Raw genomic sequence first — 6671 nt, 5'->3', positions numbered from 1 at the left:
CAATTGATGCCAGATCAATTGTAAGTATTATTTCTGAGATTGATAGATTTTTGTTAACCAAAGGTATTAAGGAATATGAGGCAAAAGCGCTTATATGGAGTTAGGTCACAGATCAACCATGATCTCATTGAATGGGAGAACAGGCTTGAGCAGCTAAATGGCTTCGTTCTGCTCCTGTGGCAAGATACTGAAGTTTTTGACACATCCATAGCTTATTTCCTTTGACAGCACCTTCCAAACTCACAACCTCCACCACCTAGAAGGACAAGGACAGCACATGCATGGGAACACCACCACCTGCAAGTTCCCCTCCAAGCCACACACCATCCTCACTTGGAACTATTTCACTGTTCCTTCACTGTCACTGGGTCAAATACCTGGAACTCCCTCCCTAACAGCACTGTGGGTATACCTACCCCACATGGACTGCAGCGCTTCAAGCTGGCAGCTCACCACCACCTTCTCAAGGGCAATTAGGTATGGGCAACAAATGCTGGCATAGCCAGCGACGCCCACATCCCCCGAACGAATAAAAAAAAAATTCTGATTGAAAGGATTATTTGGATGATCTCTCCAGGGGGTAACCATGTCTGAAAACGGTTTATATTTCTGCCTTATCTTTACACCTATCATGATTACTTTAAAAGAAAAGCAGTATTGTAGAAGAATGAATTGTGAATGTAAAGTACAACATTCCAGAACATTTCAGTGCAGAAGAAGATCATTTGGTCTATCACTCCTAAATCAGCAGCAACTCCATGTTGGAGCATTCTATCCTTATCCCTGCGTTATCCTTTAGTCCTTCTATCTTTTCTTTTAATATTTCACTTTTCTTTCACTTGTTCATGGGATATGTGTTTTGCTGGCTAGGCCAGCATTTATTGCCCACCCCTAATTGTCCTTGTGAAGGTAGTGATGAGCCACATTTATGAACCGCTGCAGTCCATGTGCTGTAGGTACTCCCACAGTGCTGTTAGGGAAGAAGCTCCAGGATTTTGACCCAGTGACAGTGAAGTAACAGCGATATAGCTCCAAGTGAGGATGGTGTGTGACTTGGAGGGGAACTTGTAGGTGGTGGTGTTCCCATGCAACTGCTGCCCTTGTCCTTGTAGGTGGTAGAGATCGTGAGTTTGGAAGGTGCTGTCTAAGGAGCCTTGGTGAGTTGCTGCAGTGCATCTTGCAGATGGTGCACAGTACTGCCACTGTGCATTAGTGGTGGAGAGATTGAATGTTTAAGATGGTGGATGGGTTGCTGATCAAGCGGGCTGCTTTGTCCTGGATGCTGTCAAGCTTCTTGAGTGTTGTTAGAGCTGTACCCATCCAGGCAAGAGAAGAGTATTCCATCACACTCCTGATTGTGCCTTGTAGATGGTGGACAGGACAGGGGAGTCAGGAGGTGAGCTATTCACTGCAGTATTCCTAGCCTCTGGCCTTCTCTTGTAGCCACAGTATTTATATGGCTGGTCCAATTAGGCTTCTGGTCAATGGTATCCTTGAGGATGTTAATGTTGGGGAATTCAGCGAAGGTAATGCCATTGAATGTCAAGGGGAGATGGTTAGATTCTGTCTTGTTGGAGATGGTCATTGCCTGGCACTTGTGTGAATGTTGCTTGCCACTCACCAGTCAAAGCCTCAATATTGTCCAGGCCTTGCTGCATATGGAAACAGACTGTTTCAGTATCTGAGGAGTCGCGAATGGTGCTGAACATTGTGCAATCATCAGCAAACATCCCACTTCTGACCTTATGATGGAGTGAAGGTCATTGATGAAGCAGCTGAAGATGGTTGGGCCTAGGACACTACCCTGAGGAACTCCTGCAGCAATGTCCTGGGGCTGAGACAATTTGTCTCCAACAACCATCTTCCTTTGCGCTCGGTATAACTCCAACCAGCGGAGTTTTCCCCCTGATTGCCATCGACTCCAGTTTTGCTGGGGCTCCTTGATGCCATACTTGGTCAAATGCTGCCTTGAGTTCAGTTCAGCTCTTTTGTCCATGTTTGCATCAAGGCTGTAATGAGGTCAGGAGCTGAGTGGCCCTGGCAGAACCCAAACTGAGCATTAGTGATCAGGTTATTGCTGAGCAAGTGCCGCTTGATAGCACTGTCGACGACACCTTCCATAACTTTATTGATGATCGAGCGTAGACTGATGGGGTGGTAACTGGCTAGATCAGGTATGTCCTGCTTTGTGTGCCGGACATACTTGGACAACTTTCCACATTGCTAAGTAGATGTCCCTGCTGTAGATGTACTGGAACATCTTTGCTCAGGGTGCAGATAGTTCTGGAGCACAGGTCTTCAGTTCTGCTGCTGGGATGTTGTCCGGGCCCATAGCCTTTGCAGTATCCAGTGCCTTCAGCCATTTCTTGATATAATTTGAAGTGAATCTGATTGGCTGAAGATTGGCATCTGTGATGCTGGGGAATTCAGGAGGAGGCCAAGATGGATCGTCAACTCGGCACTTCTGGCTGAAGATTGTTGCAAACGCTTCAGCCTTGTCTTTTGCACTGATGTGCTGGGCCCCTCCATCATTGAGGATGGAGCCTCCTCCTCTGGTTAGTTGTTGAATTGTCCACCACCATTCATGCCTGGATGTGGCAGGACTGCTGACCTTTGATCTGATCCATTGGTTGTGGGATCACTTAGCTCTGTCTACTGCATGCTGCTTACGTATGTAGCCCTGTGTTATAGCTTCACCAGGTTGGCACCTCATTTTGAGGTATGTCTGGTGCTGCTCCTGGCATGCTCTCCTGCACTACTCACTGAAGCAGAGTTGGTCCCCTGGCTTAATGGTAATGGTAGAGTGAGGGATATGCCGGGCCATGAGGTTACAGATTGTGGTTGAATACAATTCTGCTGCTGCAGATGGCCCACAGCACCTTATGGATGCTCAGCTTTGAGCTGCTCGATCTGTTCTAAATCTATCCCATTTGGCACGGTGGTAGTGCCACACAACACTTTGAAGGGTAGCCTCAATGTGAAGATGGTGCTTCTTTTTCACAAAGACTGTGCAGTGGTCGCTGCAATCAATACTGTCATCAATAGATGCATCTGCGACAGGTAGATTGGTGAGGACGAGGTCAAGTATGTTTTTACCTCTTGTTGGTTCTCTCACCACCTGCTGCAGGCCCAATCTGGCAGATATGTCCTTCAGGTCTTGGCCAGTTCTTTCAGTAGTGGTGCTACTGAACCACTCCTAGTGATGGGCATTGAAGTCCCAAAGCCAGAGTACTTTCTGTGGCCTTACTACTCTCAGTGCTTCTTCCAAATGGTAGTCAACATGGAGGAATACCGATTTATCAGCTGAGGGGAGGTGGTGGGTGGTAATCAGCAGAAGGTTTCCTTGCCCATGTTTGTCCTGATACCATGAGACGTACTGGGGTCCAGAGTCAATGTTGAGGACTCCCAGGGCAACTCCCTCCCGACTATATACCGCTGTGCCGCCAACTTTGATGAGTCTGCACAGGACATACCCAGGAATGGTAATGGAGGACTCTGAAACATTGGCTGTAAGATATGATACTGTGAGTATGACATAAGAAGTAAGAACATAAGAAATATGGGCAGTAGTAGGCCATTCAGCCCTTCGGCTGTTGCTTGACTGGTCTGTGGGACAGCTCTCCCAATTTTGGCACAAGTCCCCAGATGTTAGTTAGGAGGACTTCGGAGGATCGGCTGGGCAAGGTGTGCCATTGTCATTTCTAGTGTTTAAGTTGATGCCTGGTGGCCCACCTGGTTTTATTCCTTTTTGACTTTTCTGTAGGGGTTTGATACAACTGACTCTTGCTGGGCCATTTCAGAGGGCAGTTAAGAGTCAGCCACATTGCTGTGGGTCTGGAGTCACATGTAGGCCAGACGGGGTAAGGACGTCAGAATTCCTTCCTTAAAGGACATTATTAGGATATGGAATGCATTACCAAAAGTGGTCATTGAAGCTGTGTCAATCACAATAAAAATCGCAACAATCAAATCTACAATCGGATTGTTGTAAAAACCCATCTGATTCACTAATATGCTTTTGCATAAAAATATTTCTTTTAACATGTGTATATCTATATCTATATATATATATATATATATATATATAAAACATGTACAATATAGATACAGCAGAGGGAGATCATCAGCTTATCTGTGCTCTTCCACCCAGAGTTTAAAAAAAAATAAAAGCCATATCCTCCATCATCAATTTGTCTTTAGAATGGAGCGAAGCTTTTTTGTCTCCACAATTCAGAAGAACATTAAACATATTGTTCACTCATTCCTTGAAGCAGTTTTCCTACTATCTGTCTCTCATTTCACCCATTTTAACTTATGTCACCTTGTTCTACTGTTTCATATCTTGTACACTTCTATGTCACCCCCTTTCAAAGCTGAAGAGGGCAGTTAAAACAACCCACCCTTGCAACACAAGCTTTTGATGCTAGCGATCAGCCTTACAGTTCTTCTGTGCCTTGATAGCTTGAATACTTTCATTTTGTCTTTGTATCCAAAACTAAACAACATCCTCAAACTGTGGCTCAGTGGGTAGCACTCTCACCACAAAGAACAGTACAGCACAGGAACAGGCCATTCGGCCCTCCAAGCCTGCGCCGATCTTGATGCCTGCCTAAACTAAAACCTTCTGCACTTCCGGGGACCGTATCCCTCTATTCCCATCCTATTCATGTATTTGTCAAGATGCCTCTTAAACGTCGCTATCGTACCTGCTTCCACCACCTCCCCCAGCAGCAAATTCCAGGCACTCACCACCCTCTGTGTAAAGAACTTGCCTCGCACATCCCCTCTAAACTTTGCCCCTTGCACCTTAAACCTATGCCCCCTAGAAACTGACTCTTCCACCCTGGGGAAAAAGCTTCTGACTATCCACTCTGTCCATGCCGCTCAAAACTCTGTCAACCTCTCTCATGTCGCCCCTCCACCTCCGTTGTTCCAGTGAAAACAATCCGAGTTTATCCAACCTCTCCTCATAGCTAATGCCCTCCAGACCAGGCAACATCCTGGTAAACCTCTTCTGTACCCTCTCCAAAGTCTCCACGTCCTTCTGGTAGTGTGGCGACCAGAATTGCACGCAATATTCCAAGTGTGGCCTAACTAAAGTTCTGTATAGCTGCAGCATGACTTGCCAATTTTTATACTCTATGTCCCGACCGATGAAGGCAAGCATGTGGTATGCCTTCTTGACTACCTTATCCACCTGCGTGGCCACTTTCAGTGACCTGTGGGCCTGTACGCCCAGATCTCTCTGCCTGTCAATACTCCTAAGGGTTCTGCCATTTACTGTATACTTCCCACCTGCATTAGACCTTCCAAAATGCATTACCTCACATTTGTCCAGATTAAACTCCATCTGCCATTTCTCCGCCCAAGTCTCCAACCGATCTATATCCTGCTGTATCCTCTGACAATCCTCATCACTATCTGCAACTCCACCAACCTTTGTGTTGTCCGCAAACTTACTAATCAAACCAGCTACATTTTCTTCCAAATCATTTATATATACCACAAAGAGCAAAGGTTCCAGCACTGATCCCTGTGGAACACCACTAGTCACATCCCTCCATTCAGAAAAGCACCCTTCCACTGCTACCCTCTGTCTTCTATGACAGAGCCAGTTCTGTATCCATCTTGCCAGCTCACCTCTGATCCCATGTGACTTCACCTTTTGTACCAGTCTGCCATGAGGGACCTTGTCAAAGGCTTTACTGAAGTCCATATAGATAACATCCACTGCCCTTCCTTCATCAATCATCTTTGTCACTTCCTCAAAAAACTCAATCAAATTAGTGAGACACGACCTCCCCTTCACAAAACCATGCTGCCTCTCGCGAATAAGTTTGTTTGTTTCCAAATGGGAGTAAATCCTGTCCCGAAGAATTATCTCTAATAATTTCCCTGCCACTGACGTAAGGCTCACCGGCCTATAATTTCCTGGATTATCCTTGCTACCCTTCTTAAACAAAGGAACAACAGTGGCTATTCTCCAGTCCTCTGGGACCTCACCTGCAGCCAATGAAGATGCAAAGATTTCTGTCAAGGCCCCAGCAATTTCTTCCCTTGCCTCCCTCAGTATTCTGGGGTAGATCCCATCGGGCCCTGGGGACTTATCTACTTTAATGCTTTGCAAGACACCCAACACCTCCTCCTTTTTGATAATGAGATGACTGAGACTATCTACACTCCCTTCCCTGGGCTCATCATCCACCAAGTCCTTCTCTTTGGTGAATACTGATGCAAAGTACTCATTTAGTACCTCACCCATTTCCTCTGGCTCCACACATAGATTCCCTTCTCTGTCCTTGAGTAGGCCAACCCTTTCCCTAGTTACCCTCTTGCTCATTATATACGTATAAAAAGCCTTGGGATTTTCCTAATCCTGTTTGCCAATAACTTTTCATGACCCCTTTTAGCCCTCCTGACTCCTTGCTTAAGTTCCTTCCTACTGTCTTTATATTCCTCAAGGGATTCGTCTGTTCCTAGCCTTCCAGCCCTTACGAATGCTTCCTTTTTCTTTTTGACCAGACTCACAATATCCCGCGTTATCCAAGGTTCCCGAAACTTGCCAAACTTATCCTTCTCCCTCACAGGAACATGCTGGTCCTGGTTTGAAAGACTCCCACATGTCAGATGTTGATTTAGTCTCAAACAGCCGCCCCCAATCTAAATTCTTC

This window comes from Heterodontus francisci, chromosome 8 (assembly GCF_036365525.1).
Source record: "Heterodontus francisci isolate sHetFra1 chromosome 8, sHetFra1.hap1, whole genome shotgun sequence".
Taxonomy (NCBI): domain Eukaryota; kingdom Metazoa; phylum Chordata; class Chondrichthyes; order Heterodontiformes; family Heterodontidae; genus Heterodontus; species Heterodontus francisci.
The sequence above is the reverse complement of the archived record's forward strand: the minus strand, read 5'-3'. Positions refer to the sequence as shown.